The 14,026-nt window shown below is 40.3% G+C and overlaps 1 long non-coding RNA gene across 3 annotated transcripts in view; it reads right to left on the reverse strand.

Annotated features, from left to right (window-relative positions):
- LOC119480940 overlaps positions 1-14,026 on the reverse strand; it is a 73,579-nt gene that overhangs the window by 12,605 nt on the left and 46,948 nt on the right. For all 3 annotated transcript variants that reach the window (XR_005205035.1, XR_005205037.1, XR_005205036.1), the window contains exon 5: positions 11,452-11,509. This is a non-coding gene — a long non-coding RNA (uncharacterized LOC119480940). The remainder of the gene's footprint in view (positions 1-11,451; positions 11,510-14,026) is intronic.

A 14,026-nucleotide genomic window follows, 5' to 3' on the forward strand; every position in this document is an offset into this window, starting at 1 on the left:
ATAAAAATAATAATTGTGTAATATTATATTTTATGAGAAAGTTATAGTACCGTGAAAATCTGTTACTGTTCCACGAGTGGATTCTAACTGCTGCAGGAAAATCCAGTGAACATCATGCTGCACTGTACTATACAGCTGATGTTTTACTTTAACAACTGCAAGGGGTGTTTCACTTATGTGTGCCTTTCAGTCATGGAGGCGACTGTCTCTAGGGCGCAAGTGGAGGAAAGCTGACACTGAACTTACTCATATCCCACCATGACTCATGACCCACTCACGCTCTCTGCCTTCAATGAGTTGTGGGGCTGAGCAGTCCCTAAAAGGATTTAGTAAATGATGAAGTCATGCCTGGGGGTGAAAGGAGAACAGGACAGAGCTTCAGCGGTGAGACGGGATGGACTTTCAGCAGTGGAACGCTTTCCGCTCAGCTAACCTTAAGCTCCACCTCTAGACTGTCATCTATTGTCAGGGCCGGGCCAGCCTATTGACAGGGCCATTGATTTCCTGATTAATGGACCTCGCCACCATTGGCATTTACCACTGCCGACATCATTTTAATGTGTGCGTGATCAATATCTCCATCAACACTGAGAATATCCCGCCGTCAAGCCACGGGGGATTTGTCCGGGCATATGTTCCCATCAGACCGATCATGGTGAGGTTCAATAGGGCATACAGCATGGGTGCAACAGAGTGTGGGTTTGTTTAATTCCTTAAATGTGAGAGAGGCATGTACAGTATTTCTCAGGAATAAGGGTGAGAGCGATAGCTAGAACTTGTGTCATCTTTCGCATTGCCTGTAGAAGTCGATAATAAAGAGATAAAAAAAATAAAACACAACAGTAGAACTATTTATGGTGTCTGTCATGTAAATAGTTCTACCGCAAGTTGCATGCTTTGTTACCACACTAGCCTGATTCAGAAACTGTTACGGAGTACAACTGTTAATGTGTGTAGGGGAGGTGTTATATCGTTATCGGGATATGAAATGATTAATATCGTGATAGAAGATTTTGGCCATATGGCCCAGCCCTAATCACAAAATATAATGTTCCCATCTCAAGAGTAAGCCACCTTATACCTTCTCCTACTGTAGCAACCCCATTCTCTCCTTTTCCTTGCAACGGTTGTCTTGCATTTTTTTTTTTTAAATCATGCCTACAGCGGAGAAAAGTGGATACAATACTACTATTTAAGGTGTGTTGTGTGCCAACTTTGAGTTTGGTTGTTTTGTGAAATTGACTTTCAATGAGCATGCGTGTGATTTGGGGCTTTACGGAGATCCCCTTCAAGAATTTCAAAGTTAAGTAAGCACAGAAAGAATGCCTGGGTGCATATTATTCATGACTCTTGGCCAAGTCATTGGTAATAACCTCATTAGTCATGAAGTGAACATTGTTCCTTAAATACTTAACACTCTAAACTTCAGCATACCGTATGTTAGCTAATTACAGACAACTTGGTTCATTCTAAACGTGAGAAAATGAGAATTTGCAGCAGCAGGCTGGATTGTTAGTAAATGTTAATGACATGTATAAACCTGCCAGGTTTGCTCAGCGATTGGCAAAAAGAGAAATTCAACAAAAAGAACGCCTTTTCAGTTGAAGAGCTGCTCTCCTCCCATGAGACTCCCCACACAACTTGGATTGTTTACACAAGAATTAAACAAAGAATCCAGAAAGACAAAGTTCTTCCACTGTTGATTTGTACTAGCCACACTGACTACACAATTTGCAAGCAATAACATACTAAATTAAATCTGTGTATGGTCTGTCAGGTCAACAGGACAAGACATGAGGACAAGATCACATTATAGGCCTTTCAAAATCCTCATCTTTGTAGAAATGATTGTAAACAGACTTTTAAACAGTGTTCGAAACTCTAGACAAGATAATTAGGTGAAAGGAAAAATGATATATATACAGTATGTACATACTGTATATATATCCAATTTTTTTTTTACGATTCTGTTATTGATTTTTAATGCCAGAATCGATATGTTTGCTTCATTTAAGTCTATGCAGAGGTAGAAGGAAGTTCCCGCTTTTATTGTTGTAGTCTGAGTAAAGTGACGTCATATCTGTTCCGTATCCGTCAACCAAAACAAACTGAGCCAAAATGAGCCAAAACAACAAAGCTGAAAACGGTGGAGGGTCTGCATGGATACGACCTGCACCCTCACATTTTAAATCCAAAGTGGTAAAAGCTACACATCCAGTAAAGTATGGAAACACTTTGGGTTTCACACATTGCAGGAAAAGCAGAGCTAGACATCACGGCTAAAGTTGAATGCTAAAAAATGTAAAATCAGCCGACACTACAACTGTAGAGCACCCATATACTGACATTTATGTTAAATGCATTCAAACGGCCCCGATGGAGCTGACTATGGATGTATAATGATACAGTAGAGCTTGCAACGGACTGGGCGAAGTTAGCAGAAGTATACACGTGTGACCACATCTGGTTTTCAAAATAAGGTGTTAACAGAGGGAACTGTATATACAACATACTTATATGGAAATAAGATTAATTGGATTATATTCACCAGAAGTATTAAACATTACATGTCCCTTATGAATTGAAAAGAAAATAACACTAATTTGTGAGGGAAATGTCTTTGTCTTTGATTTTTGGATTGCTGAAAAAAAATGCCTGACAATAACTGATATATTTGACACCAGGACATGAAAATCAAACATTTCTAATGTATTTATTTTGATATTTTCCAAATTAAAAGTCCCTAGAAGTGTATGATTCAACTTTTTCCCATAGTCTTGTGTTAAAAAAGTTCGCAAAAATCGTAATAAATTGCAATATCGAATCGCAATACTTGTAGAATCACAATACTTAAAAATCGCAATACATACAGACGTAGGCAAAGTTGTCGGTAACGTTCCGTTAAAGAGAGAAAAACCCACAATGGTCACTGAAATAACTTGAAACTGACAAAAGTAATAATAAATAAAAATTCACTGAAAATTAACTAATGAAAATCAGATATTGTTTTTGAATTATGGTTCAGCAGAATCATTTAAAAAAACAAACTAATGAAACTGGCCTAGACAAAAATGATGGTAACGTTAACTTAATATTTTGTTGCACAACCTTTTGAGGCAATCACTGCAATCAAGTGATTTCTGTAACTCTCAATGAGACTTCTGCACCTGTCGACAGGTATGTTGGCCCACTCCTCGTGAGCAAACTGCTCCAGCTGTCTCAGGTTTGAAGGGTGCCTTCTCCAGACTGCATGTTTCAGCTCCTTCCACAGATGTTCAATAGGATTTAGATCCGGGCTCATAGAAGGCCACTTCAGAATAGTCCAATGTTTTGTTCTTAGCCATTCTTGGGTGTTTTTAGCTGTGTTTTGGGTCATTATCCTGTTTGAGGACCCATGACCTGCAACTGAGACCAAGCTTTCTGACACTGGGCAGCACATTTCGTTCCAGAATGCCTTGATAGTCTTGAGATTTCATGGCACCCTGCACAGATTCAAGACACCCTGTGCCAGATGCAACAAAGCAGCCCCATAACATAACCGAGCCTCCTCCATGTTTCACATTAGGTACAGTGTTCTTTTCTTTGGATGCTTCATCTCTTCGTCTGTGAACATAGAGCTGATGTGACTTGCCAAAAAGCTCCAGTTTTGTCTCATCTGTCCAAAGGACATTCTCCCAGAAGCTTTGTGGCTTGTCAATATGCATTTTGGAAAATTCCAGTCTCGCTTTTTTATGATTTGGTGTCCTCCTCGGTTGTCTTCCATTAAGTCCACTTTGGCTCAAACAGTGACGGATGGTGCGATCTGACACTGATGTACCTTGACCTTGGAGTTCACCTCTAATCTCTTTGGAAGTTATTCTGGGCTCTTTGGTTACCATTCGTATTATCCGTCTCTTCAATATGTCATCAATTTTCCTCTTGCGGCCACGTCCAGGGAGGTTGGCTACAGTCCCATGGACCTTAAACTTCTGAATAATATGTGCAGCTGTAGTCACAGGAACATCAAGCTGCTTGGAGATGGTCTTATAGCCTTTACCTTTAACATGAAGGTCTATAATGTTCTTTCTGATCTCCTGAGACAACTCTCTCCTTAGCTTTCTGTGGTCCATGTTCAGTGTGGTACACACCATGACACCAAACAGCACAGTGACTACTTTTCACCCTTTAAATAGGCAGACTGACTGATTACAAGTTTGAAGACACCTGTGATGCTAATTACAGGACATACCTTAGTTTAATATGTCCCTATGGTCAAATTATTTTACATCTTTTCTAGGGCTACCATCATTTTTGTCTAGGCCAGTTTCATCAGTTTGTTTTTTAAAATGATTCTGTTGAACCATACTTCAAAAGCAACAGCTGATTTTCATTAGTTAATTTTCAGTAAATTTTTATTTATTATTACTTTTGTCAGTTTCAAGTTATTTCAGTGACCATTGTGGGTTTTTCTCTCTTTAACGGAACGTTACCAACAACTTTGCCTACGTCTGTATCTAATCGGCTCCCCAGAATCGTGACAGTATCGAATCTGGACATAGGTGTATTGTCCCAGCCCAATATAATGTATATATACAGCTTACATGTATATATATGTTAGGATTTTTTGTAAGACAAAAGGCAGAAGGGCAATTGGACTTGATCAACCCTTGCAGCACGCTGACGAGTGCAGAGGAAAGAGTAATAATAATAAAAAAAGATCAGTCAAAAACCTGTGGACTCATATTCAGACCTGAAGCCTTTCCATCAATATTTTATGGCCAGCAGGAGCAGATTGGGTCATATATTGAGAATTTCAACTAACTTGCGTTGAGAGAGGGTGAACCAGGGAAGCACATTCTACACTGGATAATAGCCTCCTTAAGGCAACGGTCAAACTGCCCTTTCCTCCAACACTTCCTCCTGAACTCCAGCTGCAGTAGTGAAGAAATCCTACTGTGTGTGATCACCACCAACATTCAGCCACCCGTGAAACAATGCAGTGAGAGAAAAGACAACTTTTGTGGTTAAGTTGTGACGTTTGTTTACTTCTTGTAGCTTGTTTTATGACTTCATACAAGTACAGCGTTATGACATTTTCATTGTGTTTATTGCTCTATCAGCCTCGGAAAACTCACTGCGCCATTTGAAATCTCCATCATAAATATTCCAAATGTTTGTCGCTGGGTCTGTGCAAAAATATAACAAGATATCACAAGATTACCGTACTGACCTTCACTGCTTGGTAAACTGCTTTTGGAACACTGTGAAGTTATGAGTTTTTCCCTGATGGGCTCAAAGAGCATGTTAATATTGTGTGGCATAAAATGCTAGCGTCAACATAATATGAATAAAAAAAGATGACCTTGCCAGCAAACCATGATGTGTGATGGCAATTTTAAATCACTTTTATTAGAGGAATTTCCTTATTTGGTGGCAGCAGCGATTTCTACTACTGCGAAGCATCGACTTGAATGGAACAAAGTTTTGGCATCAAAAATAATATCTTTTATTAAGAAACTGGTTCATTCAAATATGTTTGAAATGCCTCAGAAAAGTATGGCAATATTGCAGGGTGGACACATTAAACCCCCTGCCATGCATATATTTATTATAATACAACAACCTTCTATTAACAAGACTGAGTCTACAGCCATACTAGCAGCTCCATAAAGCTGTACTTAGGCACACCGGTGCTTTGAGATAAATGCTAACATGCTGATGTTATGCAGGTTTAACGTTCACACGTGTCCGTGTTATAGGTGGTAGAGGCTGTGAGTAACAATCATGACTTATCACATTCACTACTTTCTCCCCCTTTAATCACAGGACTATCCCCCTCATGACGCACTGACAGTTTGGGAGTCCTGTAGAGAGTTTCCCTCAGAGGAAACGTATTGTTGTCTGGGCCTACGTACATTATTTTTCAACTTGTTTCGTCTCAGGGTATTATAATTATAATTGTGGAGCTCAGACGACATTTTGGCCAGGATGGAGACACCGTCCGGGTGAAAGACGGAACGGGCGGTCCTAAGGGAGTTATAAGCGGAGCGAAATGCCTGTTGATGCGCAGAAGGAACTGTGTAGAATAATTAATCCATACGACACGTTTGATGTGCACATAAGCCCGGAGGGTTCTGTGGATCAAAACTACACTTAATGTAACCAGCGGATATCTGTTGCGTCCGTGCGTAATGTTGGCTTGACCGCAATCAACATCACTCGCTATAGAGACTGCTGCGATGCTGGCTTTTTGTATACTTATCTCATGCGCACAAATTTATTAATGAGTGATAAACGTCTATGTAAGTATAATATTATTATTTTGATTGTAGTGAAAACCGGGACAATTTGTTAGTGACTGCTGAAAACCGGGACATTTGAGTGTTTTACAGATATGTGTCGGGACTCGGGACACGTCAGCTTGAAACCGGGACTGTCCTGTACAAACCGGGACGTCTGGTCACCGTAAGTATATCACATGACTAACACAGAACAACAGAAAACCCTACTTAAAGTCACTGCAACTCAAATATATTCTCAACCCGAGCTACCCGTTTACCTCACACATCATGTGCTGTAAATCCAATAACATAAGCTCTATACATCAATTTTAGCATGAAAAAATAGATCCATATCTAGGCTTTCCTGGTCAGACGACCTGTTTGTTTGCATTTAAATCAAAGACTGGACATTTAAAATCACATCTTGAAGAGAGATCCATATTTTCTGCACAGAGATGCTTATCACAGCGCCATACATCACGGACAACGTGCTAGCTTGCAATAGCCCAGCTCGAGCCTCGACCCGGGCCGCTGGGTTGACAAATGAGAGCGTAAAGAGTTTGAATGTGCAGATGAATGATCCCGATGATTGCCCAGGACCGTAGTAAAACACTATGTCAACTCTAATGCTGTTACCATTCCGTTGGTCTGCCGAGTGAAATGCTCCTTGGCGTGTCTGAGTGCTCAGATTTCATTTAAAAAAGAAACAGCTGGATGCTGGTTTAATTTGTTCGAGTCAACAAAAGTTGCGGGCGAGCGGAATCGCCACATGCAGTTCCTTTTAACAAAATTGTTGGAAGTTGAAAGGGAAAGATGTTGTCCTAATGCAGGTTAAAATACCATTTCCATGGAAACGACACTTAACCATTCAAAGATATACTTGAGAGCTGTATTTTAAGGCTTCTGTATGCGTGTGGCTTTTGTGCAGAAATATATAGCTGTGCCGCTGTAGGTGGGGAAGATATCACTTTGTTTATTTGTACTATTTTTACTCCTCACTTCAACTCCAATATTTGAATCCTTTGTAAATTATAATATTTTTTAACAGGTACAAATAAAGCACCTGTAATATATGTGTGCTTGTGTGCGGGTTGGTGTCTTCGTGTGTGCTGTAGTTGGTTCCGTAGTTATTGCCCTGTCATATATTTAAGCACCATCATCCATCAGGATAAAATTTCAAGACAGTTTCCCGGCTGATTCAGATTGTCCTATGATTTATATGCGATTAAAGTGACAAACCAAAGCTGACAGGGAGCACAGTAATACAACAAATTCATATTTAATTCCCTAATTGCCCCATGTTATTTGTTTTGTGGCATTTCTCTGGGTTGTGTTGACGCATGAAATCCCACACGCCACATGTTGCAATGCCCAATGCCACACACAGATCAGTATTGTTCTGTCAAACTGTTAGCTTTCTGTCAGGCTTTGATTTGAGGCATTATGGCTTCTTCTGCCTCCCGTGAGGTTTGATTTTATCCAAAATTTCATTGGACTTCGAATATCAGTTGTTAAAGGTATTGAGGAATTTCACTTTTTTTTGTAAGTTTAAATCCTACTTCGTTTCTGCACTTAATCCCAAGTGTGCTTGTGGTTCTAGCCTTTCATATGGATTTTAAGCTGAGCAACTGAAAAAGATCTGTATGGAGGGAGCCTATGGTGGGAAGCCAACTTGGTTCCCATTCGTAGAAAGCTTTTGAAGCTCAAAGAGAGGCTCCCTTGAAACAGCCGGGGTTGTTGAGTTGAGCGTTCGTAGAGGCCTGTGCCTGAGGCCATCCTCTGAATGGCTCTCATCTCTGGCTTCCAGAGAGAGGGGGGGCTGACGGAAAGCTTCCAGGTGACAACTATGGGGGGGGACGGCAGAGAGAGAGAGAGAGACAGAGAGACCTAGAGTCTCACCCTCAATACTTCCCTTTACTATTTACTTATTTTCTCCATCCTGTGGAAGTGGCTGACTTTAGTTTTTAGCATGTATTGCATATATATATATTGCTGCATTATATTCATAAATAATATGAATAGGGCAACTTATAGTAGAAGTATTGCAGGGTTTGGAAATTAGCAGCAGCCACCAGCCACATACTGGAAAAATATGCAAGTGTCTGCTAGATTGGCTTCACTCACCAGACCAAAAAAACAAAGGTCATCTATTGAGTGGCTGGTAGATTTTGAGAAGTAGTCTTGAATTTATTACTAAATTCAATATTAGATGGCATTAGATTGAACAAATGTTTGTGTTGTTGACTCCACATATACTGCGTGCATTGAACATTACTGAGAAACTGGGCCACAGACATTGGCGATATTTTCTAAAATGTGTCTTAAAAGTTACTTCAAGGAGTTTTTACTTGGTTATGAAACAGTCTGGATTTAATACTGATGCCTCTATATGTCCTACATAAGCAAACAAGACCATCAGTAAGAAGATTGGCTATTTCTATATACAGTAACTAGTTATTCTTAATGCCTGTCACCGGGTCCTATTCCCCGCGGAATCAGACCAAGCTAAAAATACATCCCCTCATCGCGATGCATCATGCAAACAGCTGTGTTTAAAAATGAAAAAATAGTATTAAAAAGAGGTTGAGGCAAAGATGAGAAACAAGGGAGAGTTTCCAACACGGATAAAGATTTTTTCAAGGATTGTGTCTGACAGCTACAGCTGCGGATTCAAGCAGCCAATAAAGTCGAAGCTGTTTGCTACAGCATGTGTGAGGCAGTGAGACAGCTCCAGAAATATTCAACCAATACCTGTAACTTCTCTTCACTACAAGACAACAGGTCTCGCTTGCTTCCCACCACTGCAACATCCTGAATCACACCATAACTGAAAGCACAAGCTGTAACAGTACATTCACAGTATGTGTACAATGTTCTCTTCTCTCAGACAGCTATGTCTCACAGTCTGACCTATTTCCTGTAGGCTTATTTAGGCACACCTTTGCATTTTGCAATTTCACGCTTCCATGTTCAGATTTGTGCAATATGTCTGCTCCGTATTTAGATTACCACACCCCCTGTTTTCTACTTAATTTGAGCTGCATAAAGAAATTTGTTAGCAGTACAAGTGATAATTTACCGTGTTTCTGATTAGATAAAATGCTATTTTAGAACAGTGTGTCTGTGTCAATCAAACACACAAACACAAGCAAATTAGTTTTGTAAAAAGTCCATAGTGGAACTACTCATAGAAAATTACTGTTTGCATCAAGGCAGACATGATGGATCCATACCTTTAGTCACTTTTTAATCTTTACAGACTTTTCTACTCTCTCCATCTTTTCCATGGCAAAAAAATCCCCATGCGTGTTGCACAAATTGCGCAGCATCAGTGACTGGGACTCCATTATGGTGAACATCCATGTTCTTGAGGAGGTATCTCCTTCTCGCCTTATGCCTACTAACATATACGCACTTTCACTAGCTATTTAAGCACAACGGAGCTATTCATTAATATTAGGGGTGTAACGACACGTTTTTACAACGACACGATTTCCATGGTTCCGATACGATTCAAGGACGATATTTGGCTCATCTAGAGCGATACGATACGATTCAATGATTTGAAATTGATACAGTAACTTTTTTTGCCAAGAATTCAATTAGAGTGACTGTGAAATAAATAGCTAATACTGGACAGTGCAGGTCAGGATTTCTCAAAGTTTTTCTTGTAAGGCAATCAGGGATAAATTAATTATGGATATAAACAAGTAAACAACGATTCATGGCAAATACATACACCTTTTATTTGAAAATAATAAAAAGTGCAACTGCAGGACCTGCTGATTCAGTTCTCAAGATACAAGGCAGTGCAATATATAACAAAAAATATAATAAACCAAATTCTATTCAAGTTAAATGAACAGTGGTTTAACCTGCTGCTTCTGTCCTCATTTTCAATATAAACGGTAGAGCAATAATACAGTGATGAACTGCTTATAGTGATCAAACAGCTAACACTAATCATTCCTATACAAACACTGTTTAAATGATTTGCTTATAGTAATTAAGTTGTCCACCTACAGTGTTCATTTGGGGTCTTTTCATACATGAAAACATACGGGAAAACATTTTAAAACTACGTTAGACTAACATTAGTTGAATTTCTGTTTTGTTTTTTACTTTACTCCTGTCGTGATAATTTGCCTCGCGGACCGTCTGCTTTCCGGCTTGATTCGCGAGGCGTGTGCATTGATATCGTGACGAGGATAGGAAAGTCATTTTCTCTGAATGAAAAAACGACAGCGCACGGGGAAAGCGCCTGTGGATTGATAGCGCCTGCTCACGTAATGTCCCCAAAATGAAACCCTCCACGCCACTACCGGGTGAGAGAGCAAGTCCAGTGCGCCATTCGTCTGCGTGCACACCATGAATGCGTGCTCGCGCTGCAGAGGGCGAAACTGGCAAGCTGGCGCATGTCTTGAGAGTGAACCAGAGTAACGTTTAAAATGTCTTTACTAATAAAGTGCTAAAAAACACTTTCATATAACGCTATCGTCCTTAAATACAAGGTGCAAATGAATGCAGAAAGAATGAAGACATCATTACTTTAAAAGGTGAGACAACATGTTACATCATTTCCGGAGGTGACATACACCACCTCTGAACGATTTGGCACTGTAATGCTCCTCTCTTGAGGTACGGCCATGCAAAGGTTTGTGTTTTTCATTAACAAAACAGGGTGCAATCGCTCACAGATTAATCAAAGGGAATATGACGCATCCCAAGGTTACCTGCCCCGTCATTGTCAGCAAACATAACAAGCAATCCTCTTCCAGCAGCCCTCACTTTACTCATGCGTGCATGTTTTTCTGTGAACACTTGTTGTAACTATGTGGCAGTCGCAGCTGCTCACAGCTGTCTCTTGTCTCCTGCTCATTAAACTGCTTTTCTTTCAGTTAGCTAATAGACAGGATGGATGTTTAAAACTAATCCTACATCCAGAAAACAGTCATTTACATAATGCAAAGGACGGCGTGGGTGGAAGGCAATCTGCTATCTACCTGGCTGCGGAAGATGTGTCGCTGTTGTTGTTTGAAATGCCATATAGCATTTTTATTCATGCGTCTTGTGTTTGCATCCTCTGGGTGCTTCAGTTTTCTCAGGTGAACTGGAAACTGTGAATTACTCCTAGGTGTGGATGTGAGTGTGAATGCGAATGTTGGTGTTAGACCTGTGATTGAGTGCTGACCTGTCCAGGGTGTTTCCCGTCCTTCCCTCCTTCCAGTGCATGCTGGGGTAGGCTGACCCTGAAAAGAATAAGTGGGTGTTAAAAAATGGATGGATGTACTGAACACACAGTGTGGATGACGAGCATCCGGACAGATGTCTGTCTGTACTTCTGTCTGGTTGTCTACTACACTCTGCCTGACATGTCTTCAAACAGTGGGAGCACACATACATGTACATACAAACTCCACACAGAATGGGTAATTAAACCTTGAGTTAACATTCTCATGTGATGTATTTGTATTCTGCACAAAATCACACACTTTCTCAAACTAAATAGCTGCAACATGGATTTGCCTCCACTTGTGATTATTTTCCATTAATTATTTTAAATTATGTGAGCAGAAAATAAACCTCAGAATTGAAGATGATTTTCTTGGACTACCTGCAATTGACCAGCACCATTATGAATTATACTGCTGTGCAGAAAAACTCTGATTTGATTTTAAATATACCCTAACGTCTTAAGTAAAAAATATATTTAGATCAAAGGAATTGGTCAACAACACATATACTGTATGGCATATTATTTGCAGATTTGCAAATTTGTTGTAATGTGTGTTATTGTCTGTTGTCAATTCAACCAGCAGAAAGAACATTATGAACAAAAGAACCAAAAAAGGAGCAAAGATGCACCACTTGTTACAGAGAATTTGGTCCAACTTTAGCGATTTGTGTTACTGTATATAACCAGTTTTTCTGCCTTCGTCAAATTTTGTCCCGCCTGAAGGTGTCTTCATGGAAAACACTATTTTATAACAAGCGTTGCCCTTGGCGGATGTCTGTCATTTGTAACTGCAAAAGCCGTTGTGGTGGCGCTGTATCGTAATCAACAAAGTGAACCGGAAAAGGCGCTGCCAAAACTCCCAAAGAGGAAGAAAAGAGCCGTCTGCTTTCGGCTGGACTGCGGCCAGCAAAGCTGGAGCGACGGTGTTTAAGCCGGTAACGTCTTTGCCACCACAGCAAAAAAAATAACCAAAGTCAACAAAACTCCTTTTCCCTGCCGTTCGATGTTTTACTATAGTTTTATATCGCCAGCCGGCGTGTATAAATGCCGTTGTAAGTGGCAGTCTGCGTTTGAGAAAGCCGCTCCATGCACCTCTACATGTGTGCCTCAACAGTTTCATAATAAACCGAAAATACTTCTACACCTCTCAACGGATGGGCTGGCTGGCATTCACCGGGCGCATTTCCACCTCGACGGTCCGCACACTGCTCAGCGACTGGCTCTGGTTCGGCTCGGAAAGGCCAAGGGGTGAAAGTGGCTCGCGGCTCCCGCCGGGAGGAAATACTCAAGTAACAGCAAAAGTAGTATTCCGCCACTGCTAGAGCACAAAATTATTGACTCTTCATAGATATTGCCTCTTAATTTTGCTGTCAAAGTGTACTAGATTGATGTGTTTAATTTTAGAATGCACAAAATGTTCCTCCAGGGGAGCATGCCCCTGGACCCCCCTAGAGGGTTCGAGGTCAGGATGGTACCACCTCCGCCTCATTTTGAGCCAGGAAAAACCCCCCGTATATAACATGTACAGCCACACACAAAGCTCATCCTTTTAATGCTCACACAAGTCGTATTCTGGCTACGTTCCAGCTCACTGTAAATTCTGCTGTTGTCAGTGACTGTCTATAGGAGCAGATCTTTAAGTTGTGAGCATGCGAAGAAGGAGGTTGGGAAGGATCCATAGTTTCCATTAAGAGTAATTTCTTGTCTGATCATTTGCTGAGTAAACATGCAATCCTTCCAAGTAGCCCATTATGAACAAAGACAATGCCAAACTGTGTAAAATCAATTCATCAAAATATGTGAATGTAAAGCCGGTTAGTTTTGCTGGCAACAAAGGTGCATAGTATGGCTTTTATTATTAAAATGCTTAGCAATATGTCTAGTAATACTATTCAATTTTGTTTTAGTGGACTACTGTAACATATTCAACCTGACAGAGGGACATAAAAGAAGCCAGTTCATTACTGTAATCTGGGTACATCAGGGTCATCAAGGTTATTCTCACGTGGGATAAAAACAACAATCTAAAAAACGTTAAAATGCATAGCTTCATCATACTACATCCCATAAGTACATCCATAGAGTAAAGTGCTCAGACTATGTAAAAGTACAGTAGTGCATTCTAGTGTTAAATGAAGAGCTAATAAATGAAATATTATTATCAGCTGCCACTGAATGAACAAACTGGAAACGTTATGTATTTAAGCAGGTCTGCTGGTTGGGCTCAGACCAGGCAGGATAACTGTGGCCGGCGGCGACTCCAACACTTCAGCATCACCATTATCATCATAACCAGGGATAAGGCGGTGTCTGTTATATTGTTGTTCAGCGTTCTGGGGCATTTTATTGTCCTTGACTTGCTTTCTAACGTAGTGTTTATATTATATAATCCTTCTGCACGTGCATGTAGACACACAATACACAAACAAACTGCACACTGCCAATTGCAATAAAATAGCAATTTGTTAAACACTTTTTAAAGCTTCTACAACTTTATTCTAAGTAAATATAGCTGCCCAGCGTTGTGTTT

The sequence above is a fragment of the Sebastes umbrosus genome, chromosome 21 (genome assembly GCF_015220745.1).
Source record: "Sebastes umbrosus isolate fSebUmb1 chromosome 21, fSebUmb1.pri, whole genome shotgun sequence".
In the NCBI taxonomy this organism is placed as follows: domain Eukaryota; kingdom Metazoa; phylum Chordata; class Actinopteri; order Perciformes; family Sebastidae; genus Sebastes; species Sebastes umbrosus.